Raw genomic sequence first — 21,155 nt, forward strand, 5'->3', positions numbered from 1 at the left:
GATGGGCTCAGATGGGTTAAGGAGTCAGTCCAAGGTCATTCAGCTTGCAAATGGCAGAGCCAGGAGTCAAGCCTTGTCTGGCTGACTTGAAGCCCATGCTGGCTCTCAATGCCACCAGGATATCTTTATGGACAGTGGCTTTCAAGTGTGTTTGATGGTAATTTATGGTAAGAAATACATTTTACTTCTCCATGGTGCCAGAATTGTCCCTTTGTCCCTCTGGATCCCCTGTCCTCTGTGCCAGGAGGCTGAGCTCTAAGGCCCTGCACCCACGGCTGTCTTGCTCTCTGGCTGTTCGGGCAGCTCTGCCAATGGTGTCATCTCCATCAGGACATGCAAGGGAGGGAGGAGAGTGAGGTCAACGGTTTTGTCCCAGCTTTCTTCGTGCTCGGCCACTGTATGCTGGCTGTCCTTCAACCAAAGGCCATTGCTCTTAGAAGGTGGCCTTTCTACACCATTCTTCTGTTGGGTTCCAGAAAGCACTCCCTTCCTCTGTAACAGCTGTGTAATAGCTCTGCTGCTGCCAGCCCTTTGGCCTCGCACCAATGATTTCCCTATTCTCCACCCCGCCTTTGTGAATATTTTCTCTATGAAACCCCGCTCAACTAATCCTAATTTAAGTGTGCCTCTTTTTCCTCTTGGCACCCTAACTGGTACAGTGACCCAGCACACACACACACACACACACACACACACACACACACACACACACACACAAACACACACACTGGAAGTTTCAAGGAAACTTTCTATTCTTCCATACTCTGCCCTGCGGTCTTCTACCCTATCCTCTTATCTCATTAAAATAAAAATGTTTTTGTTGTTACCTACCTTCAAGTTGGCCCCTGACTCATGGTAACCCCACGTGCAGTGGAATGAAATGCTGCCCAGTCCTGCGCCATCCCCATGATCAGTTGTGGATCAGATCGTTGTGATCCATTGGGTTTTCACTGGTTACTTTTTGGAAGTAGATTACCAGAATTTTCTTCCTAATCCATCTTAGTCTGAAAGTTCTTCTGAAATCTTTCCAGCATCATACTGGTCACCAAACAATGAAAATTTATTTCATGACCCTCATTTTGGAAAACCTATTTTAGACCACACCCATGGAAGGGCCCACGGTGATCATCTAAGCCAATCTTAACTTTTGGGAAAAGAAAGTGAGGTTAAGAAGAGAAGAAATTGTTGAAGAACAACCTGCTCCAGGTGGAATCTGGACTAGAACCTGGCTCAGGTGATGATCAATTCTTCTCACAGCACTGAAGCTGACAGGCATTCTGCACTTTCTTTGGGGATGCTTGACTCTCCCAAACCTTTCAGTCACCAAGAACTGGCCGAAAGATCATTATCTCCTTACTAATCAGATTTCTGCCCTCTTTTCCTGGTCTTTTCCAAACCCTGCCACTTCTCTTCTGCTCAGCAATGGTGCTGCCAGAGACTGTGGAACCCTCGCTTGTCAGAGCTGGAAGGGACCTTAGCGATCACTCAGTCTAGCCCTCTCATTTTACAGGTGAGGAAACATGTCACCAGAAATATGATATACCACTAAATCAATGCAGGCTGATTCACAGCACACTGGCTAGAGCCGAACAATACGGGAGGGACCTCCCAGCTTTCCTACAGCAAAAGGCAAAACCAGGAAACACAGGTATGAAGTATTCACAGTCAAGTGCACTCCAAAAGTCAGGAGGTGCCCAGCCATAACCCTCCATAGTGTCCCCTCACCCTACAAAGGAAATGAAACCATGAGGAATTCACAGTTGGAGAGAAGGGAAGCCTTGAGGTTTCACCTCGATCATAAGGGGCTGGGTTCCCACCTGAGAATCCGCCTTGCTAACTGGGGCTAGGAAGGTAGAGGGTGGGACCAGGTGAGGTCAACTCCAACTCGTGGCGACCCCACGTGTGTCAGACTAGCACTGAGCTCCATAGGAGAAACAACAGGGTGACTACTTCATGTTCCCAATGGCTAAAATCCCTCTCCCAGTCCTTGTGGGCATGGACTCCGGAGTGGGGAGCACGTCCTCTGAGGGTTATAAGGCAGAAATTGGGGGAATAAGAAAATTTCTCTCTGTAATATTCAGCTCCAGCCAGTGGAAATGATTATTTCCATTTATATTTATTGTTATCTTTAATCATTGCTTTCCTTTTATCACTTAATGTCCTGGCTCTCAGTACTACATGTATAGAAGGTATACACCAACACACGCATATTTTGGGTGAGAGCTAAAATGTGTTTACTCTTGGTGTAAAAGTCAGAAAAGGTCCTAAAGAACCAGGGACTCTCAACCTGTGGTCTTCATCAGGATCCCCTGGGGAGCTGGATTCCCTGGGGCAGGGCTAGGAATCTGCGTATCAGACAAGCTCACCTGGTAAGTCTAAGTTTGATAATGGTTACTCTAGGCCTGGACCCTTGCAGACACCCAGTTAGCCCACAGTGGTCCCCACTGAGTTCCCATCCCAGAGTCATGCCTGGTCCTGCCAGCCCCATCTTCTACCTACTGCACACACGAGGGTGCCTGGCCAAGGGAGTGAATAGGGGATAAAGGCACCAGGTTGTGACCCCTGACATGGAAGCTGCATCTGCCCCAAGGAAGGAGAACTTTTTCTAATGTACTGGTTGCCATCAGCTCGACTCCGAGCGACCCCATGTATGTCAGAGTAGAATTGTGCTCCAAAGGGTTTTCAATGACTGAGTTTTCAGCAGTAGGTCACCAAGCCTTTCTTCCAAGGTGCCTCTGGGTGGACTCAAACCTCTAACCTGTCGGTTAGCATGAGCACATTAGCAATTTGCACCACCCAGGGATTCCTTTCTAATGTATGCAAGGCTGCTATAGGGCTGGCGGCAGCTCTGGGCCCCACGCTAGATCTGCCTGCTGGGGGAGCCTGGCCACTCCCTAGTGCTAGACTGAGGTCACCAGAGAGAGGACAGAATATCTGAGGGGAGGATAGAAAATGTGACCGAGATATCCCAAGGCTGGCCTAGGTTAGGGTTTAGGAAGAACTTCCAGACATGAGGGCGATAGGACACAGGGACTGAAGTGCAAAGTCAGAGAGGACCCACCTTCGGAAAAAAACAAACCAAACCAGGTGCCATCGAGTTGATTCTGACTCATGGTGACCCCGTGTGTGTCAGAGTAGAACTGTGCCCCATAGGGTTTTCATGGCTGTGGCCTTTCAGAAGCAGATCCAAGGCACCTCTGGGTGGGTTTGAACCACCAACCTTTCGGTTGGTAGCTGAGCACTTAACTGTTTGCGCCACCTAAGGTCCTACCTTGGGAAAACAAGGAGCAATAAAGAGAAAGGGAGAAACGTGGTACAGAAAGAAAAAAGCAGATGAGAGAATAGAGTGCACAGGGAGGCACAGCAGTGTAGCATGCTGACCCTGTAGGAAATGTTGGGGTGGGGCGGGGATGAGATCTGGCTAATTTTAGGGCCTCCTCTGCCTGTATATTCCATTGTTGTTGTTAGCTCATTACACTGGCCCAAAATGGCTGGAGTGGAGGAGAGGAAGTATCTACAGACCAGGAAAATGCCGTGTTTCTGGGACTTTCCCTGGCTAAGGTGAAACAATTTTCAATTCCAATGCCTTTCTATTGGCCACGGGACCCGCTTTGCATTTGTGTTTTCGTGCCTGAGTGACAAACCAGCAAATTACCTGTTCAGTTGTTTTAACCAGTGTGCTTTGCTGCTGATGACATTTCCCCTGGTGATTTGCACCAATTGGAATTCTCCGAGGTAATTGCTATTATCGCATTATCAGGAGTTTATCTTGGGGAGCATTTGGGTTTTGCTGATTTAATAACCAAGCCCCGGAGTCAGTGCTGTGGGGGAAGATGTTTAGTCTGATGAAGAGAATGGGTAGATCCAGTGTCTTCTCCCGTAGGTCAGGCCTGAGCTTATTTAAGAGAGTGAAAGTAAAAAAAAATATTTAAAAAGCACAAAAGGAACATTCGCTTGTTTAACTGGCCGTAGATTTTCCTGGTAATAATTTGCAGCAAGATGAGGGAACTCTCCAAGGTCATGTGGCTGAGCATGGCTGGGTTGGGAAATTCTGGGTGATTGGCTTTTTAAATGAGTTTGCAGATTTCTCTAGGACTCATCCATCAGGTTGAGTTGAATGTCCATTGTTTAACTGATGGTTCCTTCCTGGGGCTGGCCTGGTTCTCAGCCTGGACTCCTGGAGCAGCCAGTTCTGAACGAAGGCAAAGATGGAAGACCTGCCCTGGAAGATGGAAGACCCCAAGGGCATGAACCTTCCCCAGGGTCATGGTTTGAATTATGTTCCCCCAAAAATGTGTGTATCAATTTGGCCGGGCCATGATTCCTGGTATTGTGTGGTTTTCCTATGTGTTGTAAATCCTGCCTCTATGATGTTAAGGAGGGAGGATGCGCTGCAGTTGTGTTAGTAAGGCAGGACTCAGTCTACAAGATTGGATTGTGTCCTGAGGCAATGTCTTGAGATATAAAAGACAGAAGTGAGCAGAGAGATGGGGGACCTCATACAATCAAGAAAGCAGTGCCGGGAGCAGAGTGCGTCCTTTGGACCGGGGTCCCTGCACAGAGAAGCTCTTAGTTCAGGGGAACACCGAAGAGAAGAAGGCTGACAGAGAGAAAAACCCTTTCCCTGGAGCTGATGCCCTGAATTTGAACTTTTAGCCTACTTGACTGTGAGGAAATAAACTTCTCTTCATTAAAACCATCCACTTGTGGTATTTCTGTTATGGCAGCACTAGATGACTAAGACACCCACGGTCAAGAATTCAGAAGGGTTCACCGAGCGCTCACAACTGAGGCAGCTGGAAGATAGAGCAGGTCCCCTGGACAGGAAGCACAATGGGGCCACAGCGCCTCAGTGTGGGCTCGCACAGGCCCAGGCTGCTTCTCCTGCTGGTCCACACCCTAGTCCGAGACTCCTGGTCTGCTAGAGCAGACCTGTGCATCCCCCAGATTCCTTTTAATATACTTTACTTTTTAGAGAAGTTTTAGGTGTACAGAAAAATTGGGCAGAAAGCAGAGTGTTCCCATATACACACACCCTGGCCCTGAATACTGTTTCTCATATTATTAGCATCTTGCATTCCTACAGTATATTTGTTACAACTGATGAACTAATATTGATGAATTATTATTGACTAAAGTCCATAGTTTACATTAGGGTTCACTCTTTGTGTTGTGCAGTTCTATGGGTTTGGGCAAATGCATAATGTCATGTGACCACCAATACAGTAGCATACAGAATAGTTTCAGTGCCCTAAAAATGCCCTGTGCTCCATCTATTCTAAGTTTCCAAATCTGACCTGGATTTGATTTTATAGGGAGACCCTGGATGATGCAAACAGTTAACATGCTCGGCTGCTAACCAAAAGGTTGGAGGTTTGAGTCTACTCTGAGGCAGCTTGGAAGAAAGGCCTGGTGATCTACTTTTGAAAAATTAGCCATTGAAACTCTACAGAGCGCAGCTCTACTCTGATGCACATGAAGTTGCCATGAGTCGGAATCAACTCAATAGCAACTAGTTAAGATAATGTTTCATTCCCCTTCTAAACATTCTAAGTCAGGGGTTGGCACACTCTTCCTCTAAAGGGGTTGATAGTAAATGTTTATAAGGTCTGTGGGTCTTACGGTCTCTGTCACAACTAGTCAACTCTACTGTTGTAGCATGAATGCAACCATGACAATATACAAAGAAATGCGTGCGGCTGTGTTCCAATAAAAGCTATCTGTAAAAATTTGTGCTTTGGCCCAAGGGCCTTAGTTTGTTGATTCCTGTTCTGTGTAATCAGTGTTATGATACTGCCCAGAGGTAACTGGTTTTGAGTGGGTGAGTGGACACTCACTGGTTGCTTTTCCCTGCCCTCCTAACCAACAGCATCCAGACTTTCATTTGGGGCACTGCTCCCTCCCCATTGTCTCCCATATTGTTTGGGTGTGGTGGACCTTAAGCTGAACTCAAGGGTGGTCCCTGAGGGCATTGAGTTAGTCAACATTTCTCATCACCACAACCATGGTGATTTATTGGGAGAGGAAGGTGGAGGACGCACATAACCCAACTGGGTCAAATGAGTTGCGAAGAGATATTTGCTTGGGGGCTTCTCAAGAGGTACTTTCTCTTCTTCTGCGGAAACTCTGAGAGAGAATTTGTGCATCTCTGGATGATGCTGTAGCCATGATTGTTACCATGGTGTGGAAGGGGTTGGCCAGAAGAGAAAACTGAGTAGACCAACCTAGGGAATTACAGGGAAAAGGAGACAGAGCCCTATAAACAATGGCAATTTCTAGATCAAACTATGCCTGAAGCCAGTTCTCTCTAAATTTTTAAGTTATGAAGTCTATAAATTATCATTTTACCTAAGAGCAAGCTAGGTGTTCTATCATTTAAAGGATTCTGAATTTAGGATTCTGTCATGAAAAGAATCCTGATTGACATAATTGGGGAACACAAACAGGAAACCCCACTAGGTCCCAAAGGAATGAATCTGCAAAGGCAGAATTTCAGGCACCGTAGATAGCAAGCCTTCAGGAAGAGATCTGAGGACAGGGGAGCCATCTGATATTCCTCATCTGATATTCCGGATGCTTCAGGACCCACTGTAACCTGAGAAAGATGGTTAAATAGAGGCCAGACTTACAATGGTGGGAAACAAGCCCAGGCTTCTCTGGCCATTTCCCAGACACAAACCCCTGGGACAAGAAGAAAAGGGAGCCAGTCCACCACTCAACTCTCACACCCAGTGAAAGGAGGGAGCAGGGGGCTGACCTTCATCAGGAACCAGAATAAACCCTCAGGTGCTCTGTCTTGCATCCAGTTGAGGCAGGGTTAAATAGATCTAGTCCAACACCTTGCCCAGGACTCAGGACTGGGAATCTTCTGTGTGTGTGTGTGTGTGTGTGTGTGTGTGTGTTGTCCTTCCCTTCACCTAAGATGATTCTTTATTTTTTTTTATTGTACTTTAGATGAAGGTTTACAGAACAAGTCGTATCTCATTAAACAGTTAGCACACATATTGTTCTATGACATTGGTTAACAACCCCACAACATGTCAACACTGTCCATTCTCAACCTTAGGTTCCTTATTACCAGCTTTCCTGTCCCCTCCTGCCTTCTAGTCCTTGTCCCTGGACTGTTGTGCCCCATGAGTCTTGTTTTGTTTTATGGGGCTGTCTAATCTTTGGCTGAATGGTGAACCTCGGGAGTGACTTCATTACTGGGCTAAAAGGGTGTCCGGGGGCCATACTCTTGGGGTTTCTCCAGTCTCTGTCAGGCCAGTAAGTCTGATCTTTTTTTGTGAGTTAGAATTTTGTTCTACATTTTTCTCCAGCTCTGTCTGGGACCCTCTGTTGTGATCCCTGTCAGAGCAGTCAATGGTGGTGGCCGGGCACCATCTAGTTGTACTAGACTCAGTCTGGTGGAGGCCATGGTAGCTGTGGTCCATTAGTCCTTTGAACTAATCTTTCCCTTGTATCTTGTTTTCTTCATTCTCCCTTGCTCCCGAAGGTGTGAGACCAGTGGAGTATCTTAGATGGCTGCTCACAGGCTTTTAAGACCCCAGATGCTACTCACCAAGGTAGAATGTAGAATATTTTCTTTATAAACTGTATTATGCCAATTGAACTAGACGTTCCTTGAGACCATGGTCCCCACAGGACTGTGGGGCCCATCGGCCGGCCCCCATCTCAATAGTCCAGCTCCCCTAGCCCTCCCCCTTCGCTCAGCTCTCCAAATGTCATGCAAATTGCCATGTAACAGCTTCGACAGGTCCCGCTGAGTTAACTGCAGCAGGCTGCAGAACTGTGAGAACACGGATCCACAGATTGTCTCAATCAAAACGAGAAAGGCGAGGCAGCCAATTAGGCCCTGTGTTATTTGACTAAGTGTTTCAGATTAACTGCAAGTATTAATTACAGGGTATGGCGAGCTAAAATGTAATTATCATCACCTTCTCTTTGTGGGAGATGTCCATGGGGCGATGGTAATCTGAGAACCTTCAAAGATAATGGCATTCATCTTTCAAGCCAGGGCTGAGTGAGAGTGTCATTCCTCAGACTGGGAGGTGGGGGATCACAGAGCCCTACCCAGTGATTTTTGAGGGGAAGCACCAACCCAGTGCTGCCAACTGGTCTGACCCTGAAGGTGGTTCAAATTCTGGCTTGGGCTCTGCATGGTGAAGGCGTTAGTGGTCAAGGTGGGGACTTGGCTCCGGTCCTAGCTCTGCCCCTAACGCACTAGGTGAGCGTGAACTAGTCACTTTACCTGGAACTCAGCCCCTCATCTGTTAATGAGGGATTGCTCTGGAGTTAGCATTGTTTCAAGACAGGGACACTATTGGGCTAGGCAATTATTCCTGTGTGTAGGACTATTCCACGCATTGCAGGAAGGTTAGTGAAACTGGCCCAACCCCTACTAAGTACTACTTGGAATTTCCCTCCCCCTTGTGGCCTCCAGCTGCCATGACAACCAAAATCCACAAACCCATATATCTAGATGTCCCCCAGGGAAACGGCACCACCCCTGGTTGAAAACCACTACCTGGTAGCCTTCCTAAAGAGCTGCATGGCCTCTCTGTACCCCAGTGTCCTCATTTGGAAGATGCGGACTAAAATTGTGAAATGGGACTCATTGGGCTAAGGAGATTAAATGAGATGTTGCTTATAAAAACTAAGCACTGTGCCTGGCACATAGTAAGTCTAATAATTGTTACTCATTAAGATGGATGGGAAGTTCCTGGGTGGTGCCAACGGTAAATGCACTGGGATACTAACTGGAAGGATGGAGGTTCAAGTCCACCCAGAGGCTCTTGGAAGGAAGACCTGGTGATCTACTTCCGAAAAATCAGCCATTGAAAACCCTATGGAGCACAATTCTACTCTGACACACATGGGGTCACCATGAGTTGGAATGGACTCACAGCAACTGGTGTGAAGTATGGAGCCCCCTTCTATGTATTTATTATCTAATTTCACCCTGCAAAGTATGTATAGGCAGTGCCTGGATTATGAACAACTTCCATTCCTAAGTCTGTCTTAAAGTTGAATTTATATGTAAATTGAAACAGTTAGGTACGATTCATCAAATGTGTTAGGTATGTTAGTCAAATGTTTGTCTTAGTATATACATATAGTGTACCTTTCTATGCATAAAAAAAATTAAAGAAACACTTCCAGATACACTAAAACATATTTAACATAATAATACAGTAATAATAATGTTTTAATGCACATCACAAAGTAGCACCCATTTGTCATTAAGAATCATTGTATGCTCATAACTAAGAGTTGTATGTAAGTCGGATGTTATTAACCTGGGGACTGCCTATACTATTATCCCCATTGTACAGATGAGAAAACTGAGGACCTGAGAAGTTAACTTCCCACTGAACTTCAACAATGGGTCAGTGTGACTTCATAGCCTAGCCTCTTATCAGAACCTTTGTGGAGGACGTGGCAAGGCCAGGCACTGACTAACAACTGTTGTAAGTTCTCCGTGCTGTGGGGGTAGAGAAAAGGCAGAAGAGTGGCCTGGGCTTCAGTGATTACTGTGGCCTGGGACAGGGGCAGGAGGTGAGGGCTGTGTCTTCCGTAGTCTGCCTAGCTGCCCGCTTCTCGGGCACCCTATTTGTAAATCCAAACTTGGAGTCAAGGAGGTCTTCTCGCAGCTTAACTACGATTTTACTAAGGAGCAGGAAATGAGTGGCTCCACTCCAGGGACCAGGTCTGCACTATCAAGGCTGGGGAAGGGCAGGGAGTTCAGGAGTTTAGTCCTGGGGAAGGCGGAGGGGGCGCTGTAGGCAGGGCCTGGTGGGATACTCTCTCCACTATTGCTGAGAGCTGACGGAACTCTATGTCCTGAGCAGAGGATGGTGAGACAGGGAGCAAAGTCTTCACCTGCCGACATTCAGAGCCCAGCCAAAGTACTACGGAAAAGTTACAGAAAGTTTAGGGAGCACCCCTTTGCCCCATGGGATGGATGGAGTCCCAGCCCCTTCACTGGCAGCTCTCATTCCTCATGGCAGCCTCCACAAGGCCCACCCCTAGCCTCTCTAACCTCATCTTTGCACCACTCCCCTTCACTCACAAGCTCCAGACATGCTGACCTTCTTTTTGTCCCTGTCTCCCACCCACCTCAGGGCCTTTGCACTTGCAGTTCTTTTGGCCTGGAATACTTTTCACTCACACTTCCTCATAGCTGACTCCTTCTCATCATTTGGAACTCAGCTCAGAAGCCCCTACTCAGAGAGGCCTTGCCTGAACACCCCAGCTGACATAGCCACACACATCCCACTTGATTACGTCAATTACCCTGCTTTCATTTTCTTCTTAACACTTATCACTGCTTACCATGTTGTTGTCGTTAGTTGTCAGTGGGTTGATTCCGACTCATTGTGACCCTATATGACAGAGTAGAACTGCCCCATAGGATTTTCCATACTGTAATCTATAAGGAAGCAGATTGTCAGGTATTTTCGTGTAGAGCTGATGGACAGCTGAGCACTTAACCATTTGCTCCACAAAGGCTCTTTACTACTTACTATGTTTGTTGTTAATTGTTATTTCCCATAACTAGATTGTCAGCTCCATGAGACCAGGAATATTGTCTGTCTTTTTCTACATAATATTATGAGTGCCTAGAACAGTGCCTTGATCAGTAAAATCAATATTTACTGAGGTCATCAGTAAATATTAAATGAATGAGTGAAGGATAGAGACACAGATTCTGATATCATAGAACCTTCAGTCTGAGGGGAGACACGGCCCTGCCCTCAGGGAGCCCCAGTCTGAGGGGGAGACACAGACCTGCCTTCAGGGAGCTCCAGTCTGAGAGGAAGACACAGCCCTGCCTTCAGGGAGCTCCAATCTGAGAGGGAGACACAGCCCTGCCCTTACGGAGCCCTGGTCTGAGGGAAGACACAGCCCTTGCCTTCTAGTAGCACCCCAGTCTGAGAAGGACACATAGTTCTTTCTCTTGAGGCAGCAATTTATCAACAAGTACAAACTGCATACTTAAGCCTCAAAGAAATATAACATGAGAAGCATAGGCTTATGGGGCTCAGTCATGGAAAAAGCCCCATAGGAAGGTGCCTCTGAAAACTGGTGACCCTACATCTGAGACCCATTAACAGGGTCTTTCCCAAACGGACAAAATCTGCTGCTCTAAATCAGAGCCTTGGGCAGATGAGGGTAGGGAGTGTGATTAGGGACATACCCGACAGACTTCCCTCTGCAGGTCCAGACATGTCCACCTGATCACCGCTTTGCACAGTATAAAGAACTGTCTATCTTTTAATTGGAGAAAAGAGTTGTCTTGCCCATTTCCTCCCTCTGCTTGGAACCCCTCCCTTCCTTGCCCGTCTCTCATGTCCTTTATTCCCATCTCTTCTGTCCATGTTGTTGTTGTTGTTAGGTGCTGTCTTGGTTATCTAGTGCTGCTATAACAGAAATTCCACAAGGGGATGACTTTAACAAAGAGAAATTCATTCTCTCACAGTCTAGAAGGCTACAAGTCCAAACTCAGGGTGTCAGCTCCAGGGGAAGGCTTTCTCTCTCTGTTGGCTCTGGAGGAAGGTCCTTGCCATCAATCTTCCCCTGGTCAAGGAGCTTCTCAGCGCAGGGACCCCAGGACAAAAGGGCATGCTATTCCCCTGGCTCTTGTTTCTTGGTGGTACGAGGTCCCCATGTCTCTGTGTTTGCTTCTTTTATATCTCAAAAGATATTGGTTTAAGACACAACCTAATCTTGTAGATTGAGTCCTGCCTCATTAACATAACTTCCACTAATCCTACCTCATCAACGTTATAGAGGTAGAATTTACAACATAGGAAAATCACATCAGATGACATAATGGTGGACAATCGCATAATGCTGGGAATCAGGGACTAGCCAAATTTACACACATTTTGGGGAACACAATTCAATCCATAACAGGTGCCATCAAGTTGATTCCAACTCATAGGAACCCTATGTACAACAGAAGGAAACGCTGCCCTGTCCTGCACTATTCTCACAATTGTTGCTATGTTTGAACCCATTGTTGCAGCCACTGTGTCAATCCATCTTACCAAGCATCATGTCCCTGCTGATAATATGTCTAAAGTATGTGAGATGAAGTCTCTCCATCCTCACTTCTAAGGATCATTCTGGCTGTTCTTCTTCCAAGACAGATTTGTTTATTCTTCTGGCAGTCCATGGTATATTCAATATTCTTCACCAACACCATAATTCAAAGGCATCAGTTCTTCTTCAATCTTCCTTATTCATTGTCCGGCTTATCCCCACTTTATAGAAGGGCTACTACAGTATAAAACTTGCACTACTGTCTGTGAATGGCACCTTCCTGGGATTGTGCAGTGAACAACCTGTGCAGCTGTATGCACTGGCCCTAATAGACTCCAAGAGTATCGGGGCTAAAATTGATCTCAGAAAGCCTAGAGCACAGTCTCTCTTAAAAATGAGGAAACCGAGGTTCCTAGTGGAGACAGACTTTCCCAAGGTCATGCAGTGGTGACTTAGTGATGTGGTAAGAATGTGAACTCATAGCTCTTGGCTCCCTGTGCAGCACCATGATCTATCCACTGCCTCTCAACCTCCATCCCTCTAAGGCTCTGTCAAAATGCTCCTTTCCCCTCCCCTTCAGAACACCTTGTGCTCTCTGCCATGGTTTTATGCGCTCATTCAGGCTCAATACGTGCCACCATTTGATGTCTTCCTAAGTAACTACGTAATCAAGCTGTGGCACCAATCATGGGTCCACCCCAGAGTGGGAACCCTGAGGTCAAGTTTCCTCATCTGTGGGTTAGGAGTGGGGTGCTGGGCAATGAGGAGGAAGTGGAGAAGACCCCCATACTTCCTGGCAGGGAAAAAAGCATGATGTCAGACACACTTGAGTAGACTGAGCCCCAGAAGCCTATGCTTCTCATGCCACATTTCCTTCAGGGCTTAAGTGTATAGTTTGTACTGTTCATGGGCATGACCTTGGACAGGTTACTCAACCTTTCTGGGGTCCAGGTTCTCAACTATAAAAGGAAGCAAAAATACCCCTCCCCCAGCCTCACACCCCTAGTGCAGTAAGGATGAAATAAGATGATTTATGTAAAGGGTCTAGCTTGGCACCAGGCACAATGGCCCCCAGCGTGGCCACCCCTGCCCTCTGAGATGCTTCCTCCTCCTCTGAAGCCTTTTTCTAGCCTGTGCTCTTCATGTGCTTTGCAGCCTTTCCCCACAGAAGGCAGGAGCTGTTACTGGGAAGAGACAAAATCCTTGGCTCAGCTCAGACATTACCAGGGATGTTTAACCAGCCCACGTTTGCAGGCAGGAGGACATGCATGAAGGCGTTTTATCTTCCTCCCTCAAAGGGAGAGCAGGAGCCCCGTGGTGCCCGGCCCGAGATGAAGGCTTGATTTTTTTAAATAGACATTTAGGATTCTACTGATGCTTTGCTAACTCTCAGTCAAATCACAGCATCAAGGAAAGAAAAACTCCATTTTCTGCTAAGATGTTGAAATGGCCCTTTCCAATTAGGCAGCAGGCGCTGGGAGGGGGAGCCAGGTAAGCAGCCCACAGTTGTCTCTGCTCACACATGTGTTCTAGGGTCTGTGAGCCCAGCCTGCCACGCAAGTGGCCACTCAGAGCTGACCCTGAATGTTGTGGGGTGGGGGTAGCGGGGAGGCCTCCATATGACACCCTGCCCCCAATGTCTCCTACCAGGCTGGGTTCCTGGGTTTTCCTGGGAAGAATGTGAGGCCCATCAATTACTAGTCAGCTACATGTTTTGGAAATCAGCCAGTGTAAGCCCTATGGATCACAACAGTCCGATTCTAAACCCTTTCATGGGGATAGTGAAGGCTCGGACCATGTTGTGCATGTGATGAGGTAGCCATGAGTTGATGGCTGACTCAATGGCAGCCAACAACAACAACATGTTTTGCATATATTGGCTGGTTAGATCATCTCCTTTGAATTAGCAAAGACCGGGACTCTTGTAAAATTGCCCATAAGACCTAGTATGCACAAGCAACATCATCTACCTGGAACTCTCCACAGCTCTCCATAGCTTCTTCTCCACCCAAACTAAAAAAACAGTTGTTGTTGAGTGGACTCCAACTCATGGCCACCCCATGTGTGTCAGAGAAGAACTGTGCTCCACAGGGTTTTCAATGGCTGATTTTTCAGAAGTAGATTGCCAGGACTTTCTTCTGAGGTGCCTCTGTGTGGACTAGAACTGTCCACCTGTCGGTTAGCAGCTGAGTGCCTTAACCTTTGTACCACCCAGGAACTCCTCCCTCTTTACCCTGAGAGCATAAATTCATCTTTTAAGACTCAGCTCAAAGGCAATAATAATAATAACAGACTGCTGTATGGCCCTTTTTCTTTCAGTCACTGCACTATCTGCTTTACATGTATTAACTCATTTAATCTTCATGTAACTGTGGTGGATTAAAGTATTGCCACAAACTCTACTCATTCATGAGTCCTCTTGAATCTGGGCAGGTCCTGTGTCTACTTTGACCAGTAGAATGTGGTGGAAGTGATACATGCCAATCTCTGGACTGGGCCTTAATAAACTGGCAGCTTCTGCTTCCATCTTTTGGAAAACTGTCTTTGGGAGCCCTGGGGTGCCATTTAAGAAGTCTAACTAGCTTGAGATTGCCATATGGGAGAGGCCACATGTAAGTTCTGTAGTTGACAGTCCCAGCTCGGCCCAGCATTTTAGCCATCCCAGCTAAGGTGCCAGCCATGTGAGAGAAGCCATCTTGGACCCTCCAGGTCAGCTGAATATCATAGAGCAACCAGCTAATGCCTTCTGGAGCAGAAGCATTACCTAGCCAAGCCCTGACCAAATAACTGACCCACACAATCATGAGATACAACAAAACGGCTGGGGTAGTTTGTTAGGCAGCAGTAGATAGAATAATCATTTTCTGAGGTAGGTACATCGGAAGACACCATTTACAGATGAGAAGGCTGAGACACAGAGAAGTCAAGTAGCTTGCCTAAGCTTGCACAGCTATTGTATGGTGGAGCCAGAATTTGAAACCCAGGAAGCCTGGCCCCAGAGCTCATGCTCTCTTCTCCTTCTCTAAACCCTTTTTCTCAGCTCTCTTAACAACTTTTGAACTTACCTATTGGCAAATCTATCTCCCCTACTAGATACAAAGACTTCTGGAAGGTAAGTATCAATTCCTGATCATCTTTATAGCCTTTATTTCTGGCATAGAGGAAAAGTGTTCAATGTTTGCTGAGATAGTGAAGGGTAATAAATGGATAGATGGATGGATGGATGGATGGAAGGATGGATGGATGGATGGATGAATAAATGGATGGATGGATTGACGAATGAAGGAACAAAGTTGAGCAGCCAAGAGCCTGAAAGACATGGAGGAGTTGATGCTGTTTGGAGGATAGGCTCATTAGAGGAACAAGCAAGGGAAGCAGAGGGTCCTGAAGGAGAAAGGAGCAGCACACCATGCAGAGGGGAGGAAAGACCCCCTCTACCAGAGCTCCTCTTTCTCCAGGACTCATGAAGAGTCACTCTTTAGGGGTAGGGATTGACTTTGAAAAAGACTCTATTTCAGTATCATATGCTGCCTCCATTCTTATTTAGCAGAAAGATCTGGTAATCTACTTCTGAAAAATCAGCCACTGAAAACCCTATGGAGCACAGTTCTACTCTGACACACGTGGGGTCACCATGAGTTAGAGTTGACTTGATGACAACTAGATTAACAAGGATCCAAAAAAGAGCTATCAAGAAGTAGACATGTCAGGAATCTGGAATGAGCAAGTCACTAGCTCAACATTAATTTTACCTCTGAGTATCCTGGTAGCCCAGGCAAAAAGGAAAAAACATTGTACTTACATTGTACTTGTTTGTCTCCTAGAGCCAGAAGCAAGTGCGTGTTGTCAATCAGCCACCCCCTAATAACTATATGTGCTGAGGGGGGTCACCAGCACTCAGCCCCCAGTCACATGGACCTCATGTTTTCGCCATCATTTCATTTTAGAGACTTTTTTTGTTGTTGTTGCAATTAAATGAAGTTCACATTTCAAGTTAGTCTCCCATACAGAATTTTTTTTTTTTACATACATTGTTATAAGACCCCAACCGCTCACCCCATTCTGCGACAGCACACTCCTCCCCTCCGCGCCTGATTCCCCATGAACATTCTACCAGCTCCTAACTCTCACCTCTGGACAGAAGCCGCCCCTTTGGTCTCTTGTATCTACTTGACTAAGACGCACATTCTTCACAAGTATCACTTTATGTCCCACAGTCCAGTCCAATCCCTGTTTGAAGAGTTGGCCTCGGAAATTGTTTTAGTTCTGGGGTGATGGAGAGACCAGGGGCCATCATTTCACTTTAGATGCAACGGTGCTTATTCCTATAATTTCCATTGTGGTTTTCAAAGTGGTGTTGACCTGACTCCATTTATCTCTTGAACATGGATCCTCAGTCCTGGAGATCTTGTGCTTCTTTCCAGGGGAGTCAGTGCCCTAATCTAATTTTCTATTTCTAGCTTTTTAAGGAGGTGCTATATCATTTTCCATAGTGGTTATACCATTTTACTTTCCCACCAACAGTGCATAAGAGTTCCAATCTCCCTGCAACCGCTCCAGCATTTGTTATTTTCTATTTTTTTTATTACTGGCAGTATTGTTGGGGTGAGATGGTATCTCATTGTAGTTTTGATTTGCATTTTTCTAATGGCTAATGATCATGAGCATTTCCTTATGTGTCTGTTAGCCACCTGAATGTCTTATTTGGTGAAGTGTCTGTTCATAACTTTGCCCATTTTTTAATTGGATTATTTGTCTTTTTGTTGTAGAGTGTTGGATTTTCCTATAGATTTTAGAGATTAGACCTTTGTCAGATTTGTCATAGCCAAAAATTTTCTCCATCAGTTGGCTCTCTTTACTCTTTTGGTGAAGTCTTTTGATGAGTGTAAGTGTTCAATTTTTAAGAAGATCCCAATTATCTAGCTTATCTTCTGGTGTTTGTGTATTGTTAGTTATGGTTTGTATCCTATTTATGCCATGTATTAAGGCCTCTAGCGTTGACCCTATTTTTTTCTATGATCTTTATAGTTTTTGGTTTTATATTTAGGTTCTTTTTTTTTATTTTGATAAGTAGGTTTGTTAACTTTCTTTGTGGTTACCTTGAAATTTACCGTTATCTTCCTAAGTTTGAACCAGTCACCTTGACTTCCTCTCAATTTGAAAGTTCTATACCTACACTGTTTATTCCTTCTTTTATTGTTTTGACGTTGCTGTCATTTAACCAGATTGACGTCTCTGTTTCCCTGTTTTAAGTCTTTTAACTTGGTTTTATTACTGAGAGTTCAATATCTAGGTTGGTACCTGGGTGATGCTGTCCTGTGTCCTAGACTCCAGTTGTTGTCTGATGTTGTTTGTTCTCTAACTGAAGGACTCCCTGTAATGTATCTTGTAAATTTGGTTTTGTTTTTGTGAATTCCCTCAATTTCTGTTTATCTAGAAATGTCTTCATTTTGCCCCCGTATTTGAGAGGATTTTGCAGGATATATTATTCCTGGTTGGCAGTTTTTTTCCTTCAAGGTTTTGTATATGTAATTCCATTGCCTTCTTGCCTGCATAGTTTTTGCTGAGTAATCAGAGCTTAGCCTTATTGTTTCCCCTTTGTAAGTGACTTTTCTTTTTTCTTGAGCTGTGCTCCAGATTCTTTTTTTGTCTTTGGTTTTGGCAAGTGTGATTATGGTATGTCTTGGTTAATTTCTTTTGGATCTATCCTATATGGGGTTCGTTGAACTTCTTTAGGTTTTCATCTTTCATGATATTTGGGAAGTTTTCTGCCAACAAATTTTCAATAATCTTCTCTCTCTTTTTTTTTTTTTTTTTTTTCCATTTTCTGCCCCGTCCTGGAACTCCAATCACAGGCAATTTTTTTCTCTTAATTGTGTCCCACATAATTCTTAGATTTTCTTCATTCTGGTATCTTTTCTCAAACAAAGTGGCATCCATGGATTTGTCTTTAATCTCACTGATACTATCTTCTGTCATTTCAAATTTGCTCCTAAAACCTTCTATTGAGTTGTCCATTTCTGAAATTGTTGTTCTTTATCTTTTGGATTTCTAGTTGCTGTTTATGTACGATTTCTAATTATTTACTTTGAAGTTTTGTTCTTGTATTATTTTCCTGAATTCTTCTATTGCTTTCTCTGTATTTTCCATGATTTTGTCTATTTTTCCTTTTTGTATGTGTGTGTGTTTTCCATGATCTCTTTCCTAAATCTCTTGGAGTGCCCTAAATGTTAGTCTTTTAATTCCATATCAGGTAGTTCCAGTGCCTTTTGTTCTACTAGAAGATTATCTGATTCTTTATTTTGTGCACTTGCTGGAGCCAGCTCGTCCTGCTTTTTTATGTTTTGATATTGTCTGAGGCATTAGGATATTATTTTCTTTATTTATTGATTGTACATTTGTTTCATCCTGTTTGTTTTGTTTTGAAAAGTCAGGGTGGGTGGGCTAGGCGTGCTTTGCTGCTTGCTCATCTGTGGGCATGATAGCTCTCACCACCTTATCGAGGTGGACAGGGGTAGCAGCAGGCAGGGTGAGCCCACTTCACTGTACACTGGTTTGGTGAGATAGCTGAGGACAGACTGGCTGGTGCTGTCTACCTCCTGTTATTGATCCAGTGGTGTGGAAGCATTCACAGCCCCTCGCCAGATGGGTGGGGATGTCAGATGGGGAGTGATATGGGCTCACTTCCCACCATTCAGCAGCCAGTCGAGTGGCAGAAGGAGAGGGGTGGTGTGGGCTCAGTGTGGTAGTGGGCCTGAGTGCTGGGGGCACTCTAGCTGCTGTGACATGGTGGGGTTGGCAGAAAGGCAGGGGGAGGTGGCATATGGGGCTAAGTGGAGGGAGAAAGAAAAGAAAACAGAGAAAAAAGGGGTGGTGTGGAGGGAGCTGACAGGTGGGTGTGGGGCAGACCACGGAGCTGTTGGGAAGGGGGGAAGGTGGTATATAGTGCTAGGTGGGGGGGGGGGAGAAGGAAAAAGAAAAAAATGGTGAGGTGTCAGGGGCCAGCTGGAAGAGGAGGAGATGACATATGAGGATAAGTGGGGAGGAGAAAGAAAAGTAAGAAAGGAGAAAAGAGAAAAAAAGACAGCATGACGGGGTCTGGCGAGTAGGGGTGGGGAGACCCAGAGGCTGATAGGAAGGTAGGGGAGGTGGTGTATGGGGCTAGGTGGGAAGGAGAAAGAAAAAAATAAGAAAAAACAAATGACAGCACCGCAGGAGCCAGCAGGAACGGGGAGTGTTGCATATGGGGCTGTGTGGGAGGGAGAAAGAAATGGAAGAAAGAAAAAAGAAAAAAAAAAGCAACTTGGCAGAAGGGAACATGGTGGGCCTGGAGGGGTGCTTATACTGTGGACCCCCACTGTGGATGCTGCCAGGATGGGGGGCTTCTTGCTTCTACTCACCAGAAGGGTAAGGGGTGGGAAAGTGTGCTTCTCTGGTTACTGGGTGCTCTGTCTCCTGTTGGGAGCTCCATGAAGTTGCCTTCCTGTGTTCCCTCTCTAGGGTCGTTGCTGACTGTGTTTCATGATGGCCATGCCGTACCATGTTAGCTGGCAGGGGACCTCCACTCTGTATCTCTCCTTGTTCTCTGCTCTCTGCCAGTTTCTTCTTCCTTCAGTGTTTGATCTAGTTCTTTATCCCTTCATTTGATGCTCAGGGTTCCAGGATTGATGTTTATATCTGTTTTACTTAGTTTTTTGGGTGTTTGCTGCAGAAGGACAGCGTGGTGTGTGTGTCTCAGGCACCATGTTGGCTCCACCCCCTAATTTAATTTTTAAAAACGGCTGTGTTTAAAAAGTGGCTAGCAAAATTCCTGAAACTTTAACTATTGACTCTCACCTCATTAGTAGCCTTTAATTCCCTCTGCCTGGCATGCTCTTTCTCCACATAACCATGTGATTCTTTCCCCACTGGCTCAAATATTATTTTGTCACTTGTCTTCTTTGGACCATCTATATAAAATAGTAGCACCCCTTCCCCCAGTACTTCCTAGCCCCTCACTCTGTTTTACTTTTTTCCAGAGCCCTTGATACCAATGGGCACATTATATACTTGTATGTTTGTTGTCCATTTTCCTCCACCAGACTGGAAGATCCTTAATGGCAGGGACTTCTCTTCAATGTGTTTGTGTGTCCTCTGTGTCTAAACCACATCTGACACATAAGAAGTTGCTGTGGAGTCAACTCCGACTCACGGTGACCCCATGTGTGTCATAGTTGAACTGTGTTCCATAGGGTTTTCAATGGCTGGTTTTTCAGAAGTAGATCACCATGGCTTTCTTCCAAGGCATCTCTGGGTGGACTCAAACCTCCAACCTTTCAGTTAGCACCTTGTTGTCATTAACTGACACCAAGTTTGCCCCCACTCACAGGGACCCCACCCACAATGCAACAACACTGCCTAGTCCTGCGCCAACCCCGTTGATCAGTTGTGGATTGGACCTTTGTGATCCATAGGGTTTTCACTGGCTGATTTTCAGAAGTAGATCACCAGGCCTTTCTTCCTCATCCATCTTAGTTTGAAAGCTCCACTGAAAACTGTTCAGCAGCATAGGAACACACAAGCCTCTACTGGAGATGGGTGGTAGCTGTGTATGAGGTGCATTGGGTGGGAATCAAACCTGGATCTCCCACAAGGAAGGTGAGAATGCTACCATTGAACAACCAGTACCCTCACAGTTAGCACATAGTAGGTACTAAATATGTGTTTGTAGAATGAATAAGTATCTACAGCTCTCCATAGCAAAGCACAGCCACAATTATATCATTAACAACAGAGCAGTTATGACAACTCCAATTTTACAGAGAACTCCCTTCCCCCACCACAGAGTATACAAGGCTTACAGAATAAAGTGACTTCTCCAAGAACACAGTTAGCCAGAAGACCGAATGGAGCTTGTATTCAACTTTTTTGATTTCTAAACCAGGGCTCTGCCCCCTATACTGGGATGACTCTCAGAAAACTAAGGAAGAACACTGCATGATACACCTCTGGAGGCCTGGGGTTTGAATTTCAGACTATACCTTGTGTCTTTCTGAGCCCCTAATGAAGTCCCTAGATCACATTAATGGCTCAATAAACATGCTTCTAAGCTGAATTGAAGTCAGACA

This window comes from Trichechus manatus, unplaced genomic scaffold (genome assembly GCF_000243295.1).
Source record: "Trichechus manatus latirostris isolate Lorelei unplaced genomic scaffold, TriManLat1.0 scaffold00065, whole genome shotgun sequence".
NCBI lineage: Eukaryota > Metazoa > Chordata > Mammalia > Sirenia > Trichechidae > Trichechus > Trichechus manatus.